Source organism: Ambystoma mexicanum, chromosome 3p (genome assembly GCF_040938575.1).
Source record: "Ambystoma mexicanum isolate Mex_15411 chromosome 3p, UKY_AmexF1_1, whole genome shotgun sequence".
Classification (NCBI taxonomy): Eukaryota; Metazoa; Chordata; class Amphibia; order Caudata; family Ambystomatidae; genus Ambystoma; species Ambystoma mexicanum.
This window is the reverse complement of record NC_090925.1, coordinates 1,200,800,950-1,200,815,535: the sequence shown is the minus strand read 5'-3', so window position 1 is coordinate 1,200,815,535 and position 14,586 is coordinate 1,200,800,950.

Here is a 14,586-nt window from a genome sequence, read left to right as displayed (position 1 = left end):
AGGTAGATTTTCAGAAATGAAATAATGATTCAGAATGGCAAATGACACTTTCACAGGTTTGAAATCACAGAATGAACACACAATTTTCATGATGCAGTTCTAAATCGGTGGACATGGTTTGAATTAGATTATTCTAGACTAAGAGATGACTATGCACAGTTCTGGCTGGATACTCACTCCTAATTTTGGAAGGAATGGGCCTCGTCAGAGATCTGGTCAACAGGTTTAGCTGCGGTTCTATCTGCTCTGCTGGTCTGGATCTCTTGTTCTGGCAAAAGTTCTGGCACTGCACAGCAGTCTGGTCTGGGTCTGCTCTTCTATCGGCACTGCACGGCGGTCTGGATGCAGCTCTGCTTTCTGGGTTCTAGCCAGAATCAAACAGCTCGCCCGGCTGTTGAATAGTTTGGTTAGGTGGCTGGATTCTGAGGCCTGCTGAGAAGGATTCAGCTTTTGGACTAGGCCTCTCTGCTGCAAGTTCTGAAGTCTGGATTCTAAGTTCTGGTTCTGGAGTCTTCTGGATTTGAAGTCTGGATTCTAAGTTCTGGTTCTGGAGTCTTCTGGCAAAGCGCTTCGCAGGAAATCAGTTTGAAGTGGGAAGTGAGTGTCCCTTCCTGGGTCTCAGTGGCTCTTTTTATGTCTTTTGAAAATGGGTGTGTGCGTGGGCATAACTAAGCCTGCCCCTCACAACTTATCATTGGCCAAGTTCTCCTCTCTCCCTTGATTGGGGGAAGGAAATGGAGTGTCATTGTGATGAGGTATGTTTATGGGTCAGAGGATCCTCCCCTTGTCACTTTGCACACAAATCTATTTTTGATCCAAATGCGTATTTATCTATGTACAATTTTTCTAATATTATATGTCCAGTTAACATATTTTCTGTAGCACCAAACCATCCGATCCCTGTCTTTGTAAGATGTTGTGTCTACTTCTGACAGGATTCTGCCCTTTTCATCCAGAACACAACCTCTAAACTTTTCCAGAATTTACACAAATGTGCGCAAGGAATATGGGCATCAGATGATGAAGTGTCAGATTTTTAACATACAGACATATGGATTAATACCTTATTTTCCGCTGCTACCCCCCTCAACATACCACAGAGTCCTAACACCTCTTAAAATGTGCACAGAAAAATCACAGGAATAATGATATTATTGATATAATTTTGACGATTATCTACTATGAATTATCCATCTTTCTAAAATTATGCTCTGGTCCAGAGGGGTGTGGTTTAAGTTCCAAAGCACATGGGGGAATTTCTGTCTGTCCTCGCCTCCAAGCTCAGCTGGCTCACAGGGGCAGCGCCCCTCCCATTTCCTTCCAAGAGGAAGCCATTTATGACCCCTGATTTAGCATTTGCCTGAGCCAAGGAAAGTTCATTGTTATGTTTTCCTGCAGTCCCAGGTACTCCTCCCCTGATTCAGAGAGGTGTGATCTCCTTTTGGTGGGGGCAGCAGAATGCAACCAGGCCTGTGAACAGTATGTGTTAGGAATTCTCATTAACCAGCAAGGCTTTGAAGTTTCCAGATAACTCAGGTTCCTTGTCAGCTCCTGAAAGACAGGCCTCCTGTCAGAGTTTAGACCGCTAGCGCCAGTTAGTGTCGAGCGCCAGTACTGCACCCCTTTTTGGGAGCTGTCTTGAATTAATGCATTTCGGATTTTGAACAGCACCAAATTTCTTTGCACTGGTTTTTTCTCTGTGTTTAACCAAAGGATAGGCCCTGGCAATGGTCTCTTGTATTAATATTAACAGAGGCAAAAATGGATGGCAACCTATTTTTCATGTTTTCCCTGTGCATTTTCTGAGGAGTTCTGGCCATCATGATGTTTTCAATGCCAGTAATGCACAGTTCTCTGGCAGGGCTTGGATGCATGGGTAAAAACATCCCACAGTGTTAGGCAGAATCCAGTGCAGTTCCCTTAGGGAGCACTACACCAGATTAGGACTACAGGTGAGAGCAATAAATCCCCTTTGGTATCAGTCTGTACCACAAAGATTTAGTTGGTAGCTGTGGCTGAGCAGTCAGACTTATCTCAAGAGGGAGATGAGCAGTATTCAGGGTTTACACAATAGGTATCACAGTACTATGGAACAAGGAAACACTGACCAAAGCTTTGTATCAAAAAGAGAATATATATTTATTTTATACACATCTAGTTCAACACATCAATCACAGTTGATAAAGTAAGTTAAGTTCAGTCAAGAAAAAGTATATACAACTTCCTATTCAATTGTAGACAAGTTTGCGGTAGAGTGAAAACTGAGCAAAACGGCACAGTGAAAACCAACTATAAATGGCACTCTATTAATTTAACAAAAGGGAGGGAAAGCACAAGTTAAACCGAAATATCTTCAGACACCCCCTAGCAACACTTCCCTGAAGTTTTGTGAACAAGTAATGCACAGTAACACTTTAGCAGAAAGATAAGTGAATGAAAACTGAGCAAAATGGCACTCCACAAGTTAAACCAGTAGGAAGGAAGAGGGGTTTAGAAGATTCAGGTGCATCAACACATTTGTGAGCAGATCTAACAAATCAGCCAGAGTTAATAGGCCTGAGCCAGAGTCAGTGGTACAGGACCAAGAGCCTAGAAGAAAAAATGTTCTTGTAGCTGCAGTCAAGTCTTTGGTAAAAGAATATTGAAAAGGTAGATGCGAGGTGAAAGACAATGTTAAGAGATAGGGCGGCCAACCCAACAAGTAGAAAAAGGATTTAAAACACCTTTAGGGCTACCACGGGGAAAGGGAGGACTGGCGGAACAATGTACCTTAAACGTGAAGAAGTGGCTCCTGCGGTGGCGGTTGTTCCTGGTAGTTCCTGCAGATTGAGGGGTCCAGCAGAGGAAGAGAGGCTCTCGTCGTGGAGGAAGGTTCGAGTCACTGCACTACCCAGGGATGAAACCAGCCACGGTGCTGCCAAACAAAGTTTAAAAGTTACGCTCCTTTTAATCGCGGTCCGGGTCGATAGCTGCCTGGCTATCCGGTCTCTAAGTGCTGGGCACTGTCGATTCGACCAAGGCAGGTCCGGAGGAGCGATGGGTGAACTGGTTGTTCCCACCAGCTCAAGGGAAGAAGGCTCTTTCGATGAAGATATCCTCTCGTCTTGTGGAAGAAAAGTGGTGAGACGATCCAGCAGGGCTTCACCGGTAGTGTAGATGCTGAAGATGTCTGTGGCTTCTCTCCCCTTCGGTTCCGTAGTTCCAGTGGCGACGTCTTGCCCTTCCAGTGCTCATGACCCTGCATTTATGCAGAAAGAGACCCATTCATACAGCCTAGCTGTCACTCACACAGTGGAGTAGTCTTCGTGGCGGGGGACCCTCCAGCCTATCAGGTTAGAGTGCGACCTGAGTTGCTGCGGCAACTCTGTCCAGGGGTTCTACTCCCCCTCCCAAACAACAGACCCAGCCCAGACTCAGAGACATCGAAAGGAGGGCTTCTTGGCAGAAGCCCTCCAAAAGAGCGAACAAAGGATCCCCGACCTGGGTTAGGAGTTTAGAGTAAGACACGAGAAAGAAGTTATATTAAAGTTCTGGCAAATAAAACCTACCGGAGTAAAGTTAATAATAAAATAAACCAGCAGTATATTAGAGGCTGTCAGTAAAAGTGTTAGCCTCGAACAATGGGAAAATCCCATAGGAAAATATTTGTGGTTGAATATTGTTGGTAGTAACCACTGCCACCAGCCAGAAACTTTAGGGAGCGGGACTTTAAGATACCCCCTCGAAAATGAACCCAAGGGAAAAACTATTAACCCTTTCCAGTACCTCCAAAGTAAGATGGGTTGGACTGGTTAAGTTGGTAGATTTGACTAGTAAAGTCAATGGGAACTTTACATGCCCTGGGAGACAGACTCCATACCCTGGGACTGACTACTATGTTTGGGGGTCGCTCCGGCACCCCTGTGTCACTGCACTGAGGGTGCGGTGTAACACATGTGAATAAAGATGGTTCCTATGGGTGAGAGCAAATCCCATAGGAATTAAACACAAAAAAATGCCTAAGAGTGGGAAAAAGAGTCTCACTCTTAGCAGGTAAAAAGAAACAAACCCTTCAAATCCAGCAAAGCTGCTGGGGTCTCTATAGGTAAGGGAAATTAGCCATAAAATGAGAATTCTCCCTAACACTCAGGTCCAGGGCTTCTACGAGAGCATTGTTTTTAATGATCTATAGCCTTCTTTATGCATCAGAATGACATAATGGTGTGTGGCAATAGTTGCAAACCTATCAAGGGTTGGTATTGGTTAAAGGACACATCTATATATACAATCATATAGGAGCTAGGTTTGTTATTGGCTGTCCGATATCAGGTGGACAACTCATGACTTCGTCTTCAAACATGTCATATTAAGACAAATCAGTTGCACAGTGTTTCATTGGTTTCTCGAGCAATAAGGTCCTTCATTATATGGACTAATACAATTGGTTTGACACGCTTTTGCCATGTCTGGAACATTTGGTTCAATTAGCAGCACATAAGCCAAGACACAGGTGCAAGCAGATACGATTTGAAGCTGCCCTACCACCCAATTAGCTTAGTCCAACATCTTTCATCACCCATGCCTTCTGCCATGAAATTCCCTTTGTACTTAGCCTTGCAGAGTATTCTTATACCACCCAATTAGCTTAGCCCAACATCTTTCATCACCCATGCCTTCTGCCATGAAATTCTCTTTGTACGTGGCCTTGCAGAGTATTCTTTTACTTCTGATTTCGGCAGCACGTTTTACCTTGTAATGTTCTTCTTTTACACTTTAAGTTTCACTCGATTGTTTACTTCATTCTTCGTCTTCGTTCAGAATTTCAGGACGTCATGCACACTTTCATATGACGTCATCAGTTCGTTTTCTTAGCCCTTTCTCATATTCCTTCAGGGAGTTCCTCCTGCAGGCTGCCATCAACTCAAGGGTGCATTTGATATGGTCTTCTTAATGGATACAGGCTTCAATACACTCGCTGGTGCTAGACAGGGCATAGACCCATGGCTCCAATACAGGAGAGGTAGGGGGGTAGGATCTCCTGTGGATATATACGTCTGCTCCTCTACAATATGTCTCTGTTTATTGTAGATGTCTGTAAATGCCCTTGCTGTACCAATTATAAACAGTAGCCTGACTTCTCCTTCCACCCCTTTTCATTTCTTCCTTTATGGCTCTGCATTACAGTCCGATGTGATGATCCCCCTAGTAGAAATATGACCCACTCATTGAAAGGTTCAATTGGAGTAGGTAAAGTTGCACTGCAGGCCTTGCTTCTCAGATGTCATCTCCAGTGGTGGAGATGGAGCCAGGAGCTTGCATATCCTTAAGGTGTCGAGCGATCGGCCCGAGGGAATGTGTCCTGTACAGCACACTGGCATCACTATCTGCCAGCTAGCGATTATTCAAAGCAGCATGTTTGTTGGCAGGGTTTCTAACTTTGTACTTTTAGGCCACATTCCCTAAAGCACTGATATCGCTTAGTGGTTTGTGTGCTTGCCATCCTGATAGGGGTTCCATGACCATGGTCAGCTGGAGATATCGCAAACGTGTCTCGTGTCAATATCTGTCAGTAAGTGGCAAAAGCCTAAACACGCTGAATGCGTCCCCCTATTAAGGAGAATGAATCCCCCCTATTAAGATATATTTTTAGCAGGAGCGATAACTCTTTATTTCACCTGGCCCCAAAACAATTTTGAAATCCAAATGATTTACAGTACATATTTTCAAATAAATTGACTATATTGCATAGGTTTTTCAGATAATTCCTCTGAAAGTTTAATTATAAAACATTCTGGTACTTTTCAGCCTTGCTTATAGAATTGTCCTCTGAAGTTGATGTGCATATTAGCAGTTCCTACTGTGGGACTGTACAACTTTTTGCGTATGCACACTTTATCACAAGTAATAATGTGGATGTTGGATTCACTATAACGACACCATTATCACATCGCTTTTGCAATGAGAAGCAGGCATCCAGCATGAATAACAAATAAGATGTCCCTGGCATAGGTGATCTCAGCACCGCACTGCTACCAAGGTGGGAGGAGAGTCTTTAATATGAAAGCATGACTTATGTTTGACACTGGGGCCCAAAAGCTAATGGGGAGATTTCTAAATCAGAGGGGTCACATTTTGTTTTTTACTGGAGATCCATTGCCAGAAATAGACTGTTAATATGCCACGCTGGAAAGCAAAGCCATTCCCACAATCAACAGCACAGCATCATTAAGCAGGAGCAGCAGCTCAAACATTCTTTGGATCCAACACACACACACACACACCTTCAACAACACAATGGGTATTGAATAGCTCAGTACACACCCACCTCTAGGGCAACACAGTGAACGTACTCCTGACCACATCCCTCACATGTAGTGTCAAGCCCATATTCAGCTATGTTGGATGGATAATGCTCAAGTTAGGGGGTTCTGGGAGTTTCTGTCTACCGGCCTATATCCCGGGTTTGGGTCTCAATCAGAGTCTTTAGCTCACCGTCCCTTCACAGAAGAGAAATGTCCACTACAAATCAGTCTTTGTCCTTCCCAAGGGCAGTCCAACACTGAAATGCCAGGCAATTCTCTTCTGAACAAGAGTGTGCACTAGGACCCCAACCGGCCCATAAAGCTGGGGGTTGCCCAATAGCAATTTAAGATGAGTAGCAGCACCTGTGAGATGGATGGGGATGCAGATTAATACTCTAGTATTAATAAAATCACTAATAACAACTCAATGGTTTGGCAAAGGGAGTCCATTTAATGACAAGTACAAAAAACGGGGAGTTCATGAATATCAGCAATCGCTCCATCTTCCTTCTCGCTTCACCACTCCAACAAACTTCATAAAAAACACATCTTTTATACTAAAAACTTGTCATCACTGACATGTAATGCTTAAAATGTTGCATGCAATTCTACTGGTTCTAGGAAGGTTACTTCAATATAGGTACTATATATGTATATGATAACCGAGTAAGGGGATTGGACAAACACTGTCAGGTGGGGCATCTAAGCCCTACCTTCAAAATGGCTACTGTAAACGTCACTAAAAGTACGACGTCTCATTGGTTCTACTCACTATAGGACCCTAGATTACTTGGTCCTCTATGATTGGGTTGGTAACAACCCCACTCATACTTTTACACTAGCTTAGCAGTGTGCAGAATAGCCGGCCAGGTGCAGGGGGCTTGTCTGCACCCCTACCTTTCCTCCAATTAGTGTTATTATGAATCATCACCTCAGTGGTCATGTGTCAATGATTTATTTGTGGTTGGCCTCGAGACTGCTTCTTGGTCTGGAAAAATGAAGTTATCTGTGCATGGCACAAGGCCACGCGTAGTTGTGAAAGTTTCATATCTGCTCGCTTGGCTGGTCACGTGATTCAGACACTGTGAAATCATCTTATTCATCGTTCAATTTGTATATTTGATTTAATTATGCCAGCCATCTGCTTTCTGTAGCTAATCTTGACCTTTCTGAGCAGGATACCCTGTTCCTTTTTTCATTAATTCTATCCACTGTTGGTCTATTTCCGCCAATACGACCTTGGTTTCCTGGCACGCTTTGCATGCGTCTGAGTTTCTCTCTGTCTTTAGTTTTTGATTTGCTTGCTGCGGGGCTCCTCTATTGAGACCTTTAGTAACCTTTGGTTGATTCTGAGTTTATGCATAGTGGAAGTATACTTATATAAGGTGCTCCTTTTGAGGTAGTAGTAAAATAGATTGCGGCAATCGCCACATATACATATCTAAGTATAAGAATGCCTCACGATTCTTTGCTTCTTGCGGTTCCATGCATATGTACACGTGTAAACTAACTGGATATCTTCATCGTGCTCATGGCATAAGATTCTGACATTTTGACATCGTTATTTCACTTTAGTTTTATGATGTCCCTTATCCGTGGTGTTTTGTCTCTTTTCATCATTCACAGATCGTCATATCTTCTATATGTGAGTCAGTCTAAGTTTGTGTGATGTCACCATTCATCCTCCTTCAGTATCTTTTTAGCTTCTTCAGGGACTGCGTTCTGACAATCTTCATTCTGTTTCATTTGTCGATATGGCTTTCTCAATGGGTACCTTACTGTCCATGTTTTCTGTAGAGTCGGTACTTCAATAGGTGCTGTTGTTCTGCTAGGTACTGGACAGAGCCCCACTGCGGCTCTCTGCTGGTTTATTTGCTCAACGTAAGTCACATATTTCGGTGTGAATGTTCCTGGTACTTCAAAATGGACAGCTGGAGTGCGGGTCGTGCTTGGGACCTCCTCTACAAGAGTACCAACAGCAACCGTAGACACGTGTTTCGGCTTGGCTGGGCCTCGTCAGTGAGGTGGAGCTGTGCCTCTCTAAGAACAGTGAGCAAAGGTTCCACGTCTGGATTACCCTAGTAACTTATGGTGAAAAACCAAAGCTACTTAATAAGCATAAGTAAGGTGGGTTCTAGGAGTTTCTCTCTACCAGCCTATATCCCGGGTTTGAGTCTCAACCTAGCATTTTGGTGCTGGACTGCCCCAGGGCAGGACAAAGACTGATATGCCTTGGATATTTCTCCTCTGTGAAAGATAGTGAGCTAAAGAATTTGGGTAAGGCCCTTGTAACCAGGATTAATGTCTGGCAGAGAGACTCCCAGGACCCCTCCTTGTTTTTTGGATGGATAATGCTGCTATCTCAATTCTTTTCATCGACACATGCTTTTCAACCAAAGCAAACTGAAACCCACCTCATTGGCCCCTCATTCTATTGAGGACTTACCCACAGAAGATCTGGAGGCCAACCTCAGTTCCCTAACAGATGATAAATATCCTGCAATGAATCTTGAATCTCTCCCCTGCACTTTTAACCACAACATGACCAATATGATAGATTAAAATGTTGCACAGAAACAGCCCTGTAACAAGGAGTAACCACTGAGCGTACTCAGGACCTCTCTGACAGCAACCACTGAGCAGAGAAGATCTGGTGTCAAAATACAATTTCATCACATCTCACACACTTAATGAAATGCACAGCACTCACCTGGCCCTCATTAAAAGCCCAATATTATACAGCAATAATACAGAGTCAGCAACACATATCTGATCGTGCTTTAAGGTGACAGGCCCTTGCAGAACTTCGAATACCTTACTGATTGGAGAAATGCTACACAATTAACAGCTACTTCATTGACATGATCTCAAAAATCAGAATGCCCATTAAGAACACTACATCCACTAAACCAGCCTTCCCGGTCCCTCCCTCTAGGACCACATGCAAATAGTCAGATTTCAGGCGCATCACCTTAGTGGAACATGCCAACATCCTCACATCACCAAAACGACCACATATGAGAATGTCCTCCTGCTCAACACCATGGTCAAATCTTTTAAGATCACAGCACTCTTGACCTTTCTTCAACCCAACATTACATCTCTCTCACAAGGGACCTTCCCTACACCACTCAAAAAAGGCTTAAGATGCCCACCTCTCTAGAAAGAAACACTTCACAAATGATCACCTGATCACCAATATTACCTCTCTGGAGAAGATCATAGAAAGAACTGTAGCCATAAAATGATGCAAATAGAGCAACACAGTCTATTCCAGGGCTACATATTTAGGTTGAGACCCAGATGCAGCACCAAAGCAGCAAGTATACTGGTTACTGGTGATGCACTCCATAAAATGGTTGAGGAGATTAATATGCCCCAGTACAACTCAACACCTTTGTTGCCTTTGACACAATTAACAACGTGACTCTAATTACACCATTAACCTCACAAATTGTGTTCTCAGTGTTTGCGCTCTACTGGTTCATCTCCTGCGATCAGACAGACACCAGTTCGACCAGATGTGGACATTCAGAACAATATGTTGTCCGATCACGTGCAGAGCCCCTGAGGCTCCATCCTTTCATTAATAATCTTTAATCTATCCAAATGGTCTCCCATTGTTCTCCTCAAATGTCCTCAATGACTCTAACATGCCGGTCCATCAATAAGAAGATGAAACACAAGTATTCCCAAAGGTCACTTGTGACTAAGACCTCTCAGCTGGCGACTATTAATGTCCGCTCAGCCAACAAACACTGCACTGACATCTGTCTCCTTCTTGAAGACATTGACCTCAACATTCTCGCTCTTACCGAGCCTTGGTTCAATGCCAGCTCAGTCACTGCCTTAGACTCCCTCCTCCCAGATGGCTTCAAGATCATCTCCAAGCCTCAACCTCACCGCTCTGGTGGGGATTTCCCCTAATCTTCCCTGAATGGGTTCCTGCTTCCATCTTACCCACTCAGAACTATTCCTCTTTTGAAAGCCTCGTTTGCAACTTGGTCACCCCCCCCACCTCCACCCTGACCATTGCTACCATCTACAAGCCTCCAGGTGCCACCTCCCCATTCCTCTATGAATGGGATGACTTTGGCTCTTCTTTACTTTCTTCCACCTGGGCGATTACAACATTCAACTGGACTCCCCTGGCTCTGCATCCACTCTTTTCACTGAGCTCTGCTCCTCACTTTCCCTCTCCATTCTCCAATATGGACACCCTCATACACTCTAACCTCTCTCTCTCTTCCCCACTAGTGACCCCTCTCTCCTGGTCAGACCACTCACTCCTCTACTCGAATCTGGGTCCCATTGGCCCTCTGTCCCCTCCCCCAAACGTTGCACCAACCTTGTTCAGTAATACCCTCCCTATGAAACGAGTGACTGCGGCTGCCTTCACCTCCACCCCCTCACCCTCCAACCTCTGACTCTGCCCTCAGCAACCTCCATCTTTCCATCATCAATACTCTTGACATCTTGCCCCAGTCATTAGGATCCGTCTGAAACCTGCCTCAAAGTGTAACACTTGGTACAACACAGAACTTGCAGCCCTGAAACGAAAGTGCAGGGCTGCAGAATGGAAGTGCAATCCTCAGGCTCATCTTCTGACAAACGGGCCTGCTGCCTGCTCCAACGACAATACAGACTCATCATCCATGCAAAGAAAAGAGCCCACATTCAGGTACGTGTTTCGGGCAAATCAAATAACAGGGCTGAACCTTTCAAAATCTGCAGGGAACTAGCTAACCCCTCTGAAGTATCCTCCTCCCCCCTCTCCTTCCCAGGCCCTCTGCAATGCACTGGCCTCACACTTTGCCACCAAAACTCAGGACATTCTTACCACCTTTTCTACACTCCATAACAACCCATCCCAATCCCCACCCACTACACCCCCCTCCCTCCTCCTTCCTCATTTTCCTCCTTCGCTCCTGTCACACCTGAAGAAGTTACCAGAGCTGTCCGCTCCATGGTGGTCTCTTCTAAACAGGTCTCTCCTTGCTCATCCAGGACCATCAAGAATAACAATGGCTCTCTTTCCCCCGCTCTTGCTGAGTTCTGCAATCACTCTTTTATCACTGGATCTTTCCCCTCTCCCTTAAGCACTCCCTTGTGCACCCACTCCTGAAAGAAACATCCTCTGACCCTAACTGCCCTGCCAGCTATCGCCCTATCTCCATCACCCCTTCCCTGGGGAAGCTACTTGAGAAGCTGGCCTTTCCCCAACTTAATTCCCACACTGAACTTGTTGGTGGCCTCCATGACCATCAATCTTGATTCTGAGCATCCAGAGGGACGTAAATTGCTTTTCTAAACACCCGTGAAGAACTGCTTGCATCTCTGGAGTCCAACTCCCCAGCTGTCCTTATCCTTCTCGATCTCTCCTCTACATTTGACACAGTTAACCACTCCATCCTCACACAAAGGCTACACGATGCACTTGGTATCTCAGAACGGCCACTGGATTGTCTGTCCTCTTTCCTCACTAACCGCTCTTCCCAAGTCATCCTAGGCTCCTTCTCCTCTCCTACTTCTATCTCCAACTGTGGAGTCCCACAGGGCTCTTTACTCTCCCCCCTGGCTCTTTAACATCTACCTTGCTCTCCTTGCATGCCTCATCTCTTCTTTCTCCTCCAACCTCCAGTGTTAGCGCAAAAGACACACAGCTCTTCTTCAGACTCCTTGCTGGCCCTCTTGCACCCTCCATCATCCCTGACTGCCTATCCCTCCCCAGTCCTGGTGCGCCTCCAATAATATCTGCATCAATGCCTGTAAAACTGAGATCCTTCCCATTGGGACCCCTGCTCCCTCCTTCTTCCCTTCACTCCGGCCTTCCTCCTTAGGCTCTCCACCTTTGCATTCAACCAGAGCCAGGAACCTTGGAGTCATCTTCAATGCCTCTCTTTCCTTCCCCCCTCACATTCAGAACATTGCCAAGAGGTCCATCTATCAGCTCTTCCTTCTCAAAGGAATTCTACCTTTTCTCACTCTCAGAGGCTCAGTGTGACTCAAACCCTGGTTCTTTCTAGACTTGACTACTGTAACAGCCTTCTCCTGAATCTACCTTCGTCCACTCTGTGACACCTGCAGCTTATCCAGAATAAAGCAGCAAGACTTATCCTTGGCCTTAGGCCCAGGGACCGCATCTCCCCTGCACTAAAAAGTCTTCACTGGCTCCTGGTTGCTACACGGATTAAATTCAAATCCCTCTGCATCATCCACAAGGCTGTCTGTGGTCGAGGAACACACTATCTTCAACTTTATCTCACTAAATACTCTCCCTCCAGACCACTTCACTCCTCTGGCACCAACTCTTTACGAGTAAAGTGTGTAAAGGTTCCCTCCTTTGGAAGAGCTTCTCCCTGCCCCTGTGCCTTGAGACAGATTTTCTCAAATTCGGAAGCTCCTTAAGACTTTCCTCTTTTCCTCTTTTCCTCCTCCTTCACTTCTTCTCTCCTCTGCGAATCCCACAGTTGCTGAATTTTTGTCCTGGCCCTTATGCATCTTCAGGACCCTGACCCCCCACACCTATTCTTACCAGCTCCTGTCTATCCACAGCACTTTTCACCGGCACACCACTCTGGAGGCTCGCACTTACACCTCCCGCGGCCCAGGCTGTGTAGCACTCTTCATTCCTAGCACTTTGTCCTTGGCTCACCCGCGGGCACAGACTACCCAGCACTTACCCCTCTTCCCTCTTCCTTTCTGCACTTGCATGTTCTGAACACTCACAAGGCATAGTAGGTCCGTCCCCCTTTCCTACTCCCCCTTTGCTCCTAAATAGTGTTTTGTATGTGTAATGTATTTCCCACTCTCCCTCCCTTCCTGCCCTGTGGGTGCTTTGAAACAGCATGTTCCTATTGTATAAGCGCCTAACAAGCAAACAATAAATAAATAAATAAATAAAGTCTAACTCATGCTTATCCAGTCCTATATATTGAACACCTTCTTCAAGCTTAACCCAGTCTAAACTCAGGTTAGACTTGTCACCAACCAAGCAACCCAGCCAGGCAAGCACTCTTCCACACTTGTCTATCTGGCCGTAATGCCAACTTTTAGGACTGCAATAAGTCTCTGCCACCAGACTGCTGAGTTTTAACAGAAAGAGTAACATATTCTTCAAACCTCAGATCAGGAAGGAGTCTCAAAGGGCTGGTTTCAGCTAACACAGTATATAAAACATGTTCTTGAACCCCATGACTTCAACATGCCCCGCTCAGGAGTCACTGCCTCAACCCTCATGCCGCTCAAAGTAGTGCTGCACGGCTAATCACTAGCGTCTGGATACTCGACTGCATCTTTGGTCCTTGTCTGGCTGGTGATCCCGCCCAGATCTTGTTCGCAAGAGCATGCATATTAAAGGTGTATGAACTCAAGCCTTGTCTTAAATAGGCAAATAATTAGCCAATTCTGGGAGCCAGAACTATTCCAGAAGTTGCAAGATTGAGAGTCTGAAAAATAACAAATCCCAGGAGAAAACTAGGAAGCAGACTTTTTCCAACTATGCAGCGATACCGTGGAATGATATTCCGACTGACATGCATACAACTCCAGCACTATTCATGCTTGGGTAAGAACTTAAGCTACTGCTCTTCAGGGAGTTCCTCTTGCAAATCACTGAACTTAAAGCATGTACACTTGCAAATGCATTCCCAAGATTCAAGTGTACTGTCACCCCACGTCTGTCTGCTCTTGTAAATATAGTATTGAGCTTGGTGCCGTGCTTCACTGCTTTCTGTCTGCCTGTGCACTATATAAACACGATTCCTTCATAAGCAAAGAACTCGCAGCACAGGCAGCACAGTACACATTTTCTCTCACAATATTTGATATGTGCAACAGTGATATATAATAGAACCCCCCTCCAAGAGAACAAATGCTGCACATGCAGTCGCAGTGCAAGCTTCAACAAGCAGAACATTGGTAAACTTGGATTTGATGGTTTCCTTGGGATCGGATTGCATGCACTCAAGGTGACAGTGTTCATATTTGTCCACTAATGAGAATTTAGTACATGCTAATTTATGTGCTTTCAACCATTTTATATCTATGTTTCACTGGTGTACTGATCAAGCGACACGTGTATTTTTTCAAGGGTGATAAAAGCAGGAATAAAACATTCACATTTGCACAATTTTACACTTTGGAGATATAAAGGGGCAGGTAAGAGAGCGGTGTGGAGAAAAAGAATTAACGTGATAGCAGGTGTCAGTGAAATACGTCATTGTCTTCAGTTTGGGGGACTTCGTTATTGCCGTAAATTTACCGATCAGGTGTTTCTTATCAATTTTAGACAGCATCTTTACTG